Source organism: Oncorhynchus gorbuscha, unplaced genomic scaffold, assembly GCF_021184085.1.
Source record: "Oncorhynchus gorbuscha isolate QuinsamMale2020 ecotype Even-year unplaced genomic scaffold, OgorEven_v1.0 Un_scaffold_1846, whole genome shotgun sequence".
NCBI classification, from domain to species: Eukaryota; Metazoa; Chordata; class Actinopteri; order Salmoniformes; family Salmonidae; genus Oncorhynchus; species Oncorhynchus gorbuscha.
In genome coordinates this window covers 56,307-60,000 of record NW_025746513.1, presented here as the reverse complement: position 1 = coordinate 60,000, position 3,694 = coordinate 56,307, and positions in this window count along the sequence as shown.

Here is a 3,694-nt window from a genome sequence, read left to right as displayed (position 1 = left end):
TTTTGTCACAGAAAACAACCTCTACCTAATGTCAGCATTTTGTCACAGACAACAACCTCTACCTAATGTCAGCATTTTGTCACAGAAAACAACCTCTACCTAATGTCAGCATTTTGTCACAGACAACAACCTCTACCTAATGTCAGCATTTTGTCACAGACAACAACCTCTACCTAATGTCAGCATTTTGTCACAGACAACAACCTCTACCTAATGTCAGCATTTTGTCACAGAAAACAACCTCTACCTAATGTCAGCATTTTGTCACAGACAACAATCTTTGTGAAAACAACCTCTACCTAATGTCAGAATTTTGTCACAGACAACAATCTTTGTGAAAACAACCTCAAACTTTTGTCAAATTCTGTTAGTTAGCTACAGTACTTCCTCTTTTGTGTAATGGACAAATCACACATTGTGGTCTTCCTGAACAGGGAAAGCAGTCTAACAATGTCATCAACTGAAGCATTCACTTTTGGAGTGCACAACTAACAGGGAATTACATGTTTTAGTGCGTCGTTTTCTTCGTCATTTGACAAAGTCAGGTTTTCCAATCATGACTGTAAATACACTGAACAAAAATATATACGCAACATCTAAAGTGTTGAACCTACAGTATGTTTCATGAGCTGAAATAAAAGATCACAGAAATGTTCCATACGCACAAAAAGCTTATTTCTCTCCCAGGCCCACCCATGCCTGTACCCCTGCCCAGTTATGTGAAATCCATAGATTAGGGCCTCATTTATTTATTTAAATTGACTGATTTCCTCATATGAACTGTAACTCAGTAAAATCTTTGAAATTGTTGCATGTTGCATTTATATTTTTGCTCAGCATACATATGAGAACACAGAGATCCGGACCTCTGTAATTTTATCTAATTTGACAAATAAATGAATAACGCAAGTGGAAATTTTGTACACAATAAAGACAATAAATGATGGGTCAACATCTAAATATTGCTTCCAGTGTTGATCTAAACTCGCTAGAGAAGTAGGCAAAACTAGAAATGCTGCTTGGCTGCTGACTGTCACGGTTCATGAATCCACTGCCTCTCTCTCTCTCTCTCTCTCTCTCTCTCTCTCTCTCTCTCTCTCTCTCTCTCTCTCTCTCTCTCTCTCTCTCTCTCTCTCTCTCTCGTTTGTGTGGGCGTGGTTCCCAATCTCGGCCTGATTGTCTGCGCCAGCTGGAACCACTTATCTTCCCTTTATATGTTCTGTAACCAGTGTTTCTTGTTGTCAGATCATTGTTACTTCCCTGAGGTTGTGTCGTTACTTCCCTGAGGTTGTGTCGTTACTTCCCTGAGGTTGTGTCGTTACTTCCCTGAGGTTGTGTCGTGTGTCTGTGCTCATCTCTCACCGCCCTTGTGTGGATTATCTGCTGTGCTCCTTCCTACCCTTCCGGACACACTCCCCTGGATTTCTCAGCACGCAATCATTGGAAGATGCGCCCTAGTCCCTGGGTCGGATTCCGTCTGAGTACAGTCTGTCTGTCCTGTTGCTGTTGTAAACTGTATTCATTAAACCATCGTTGCTTGCATCTTGCATCCGCCTCTGTATTGTCACCCTGACAGTGTGTTTGCAAGGTGCTGGACAAAAGGCCATTTTAAAACCCTTCTCCTGCCATGTCTACAGACATCCCCAAACAAACAAAAACGCAGTGGTGGAAAAACTACTCAATTGTCATACTTGAGTAAAAGTAAAGATGCCTTAATAGAAAATGACTCAAGTAAAAGTGAAAGTCCCCCAGTAAAATACTACTTGAGTAAAACTCAAAGTGTAAGATTTTAAATATACTTAAGTGTTAAAAGTAAATGTAATTGCTAATATATACTTAGTAATCAAAGTAAAAGTATAAATAACTTCAAATTCCTTATATTAAGCAAACCAGACGGCATAATTGTATTACCTTATGGATAGCCAGGGGCACACCCCAACGCTCAGACATAATTTACAACAAAGCGTCTGTGTTTAGTGAGTCCACCAGATCAGACGCAGTAGAGATGACCAGGGATGGTCTCTTGATAAGTGCGTGAATTGGACCATTTTCATGTCCTGCTAAGCATTCAAAATGTAACAAGTAGTTTTGGGTATCAGGATAAATGTATGGAGTAAAAAGTACAGTATTTTCTTTGAATGTAGTGAAGTAAAAGATGTCCAAAATATCAATAGTAAAGTGAAAACCGACTTAAGTAGTATTTTAAAGTATTTTTACACCACTGCAAAAACGGCTCTCGGGGAATGAGTGCACAACTGGTAAATAGTCGCTTATAGATATGAGAGGAAGCAAACAGAGAGAGAGTTTAGTACAGTGGTCCCAAACTAGGCGTTGGGGCCCCACGTGGGATCCCCAGAGACAATCTGTAATAATCTTTAAAACAAGTTAGGATTCATTTTTATTTTTTTACACTGTATGTTTCAATATGAACATCTGGACATGGCCTGTCTTCCCTACAGGCCTACATTAAAACACAATCAAAAGGCAAACGATACATTTTTAAAAATGTAATATGTTTATGTCTGTGGTTGTTTGTCTTATCCATGACCCACCTTTTTTACCACTACACCACTGATATTAATACAGAATCATAGATTGTAATAACTCATGTGAATGTGATAATATGATCATCTGTGTGCTACATTGATGTCTGTTTGTGCAGAGCTTAATTAATGCTTAGGAATAAAAATGTGAATGTTATGTAATTTGAGAAAAGAGATACAGTGCATTCGGAAAGTATTCAGACCCCTCGACTTTTTCCACATTTTGTTACGGTACAGCCTAAAATTGATTAAATTAACAAAAATCCTCATCTACACACAATACCCGATAATGACAAAGAAAAAAAAAAAGCACACTTTTGCACATTTATATATATAAAAAAACATAAATACCTTATTTACATAAGTATTCAGACCCTTTGCTATAAGACTTTGAGCTCAGGTGCATCCTGTTTCCATTGAACATCCCTGAGGTATTTCCAGAACTTGATTGGAGTCCACCTGAGGTATATTCAATTGATTGGACATGATTTAAAAAGGCACACACCTGTCTATATAAGGCCCCACAGTTCCCACAAGGTCTGACAGTGCATGTCATAACAAAAACCAAGCAATGAATTAGCCGTAGAACTCCGAGACACGATTGTGTCGAGGCACAGATCTGGGGAAGGGTACCAAAACATGTCTGCATCATTGAAGTGTCCCAAGTACCCAGTGGCCTCCATCCGTCTTGAATTTAAGAAGTTTGTAACCATCAAGACTCTGCCTAGAGCTGGCTGCCTGGCCAAACTGAGCAATCGGGGGAGGAGGGCCTTGGTCTGGGAGGTGATCAAGATGGGAGAACCTTCCAGAAAGACAACCATCTCTGCAGCACTCCACCAATCAGGCCTTTATGGTAGAGTGGCTACTCCTGTCACGGCCGTCGTCGGAATGAGATCAAAGTGCAGCGTGGTGAGGGTACATATCACTTTTATTTATAGAAATGTAGCCAAAAAAACAAGGAAATGACCGTGAAGCTTAACTTCGGCTATAATGCCTCTAACAAAGCCAACTATCAACCCAAAAATACAACAGGGGAAAAAGTCAATCAGCTGTCCCTGATTGAGACCCATACCCGGCCAAAACATAGAAGCACAAAAACCTAGAACATAGAATGCCCACTCAAATCACGCCCTGACTAAACCAAAATAGAG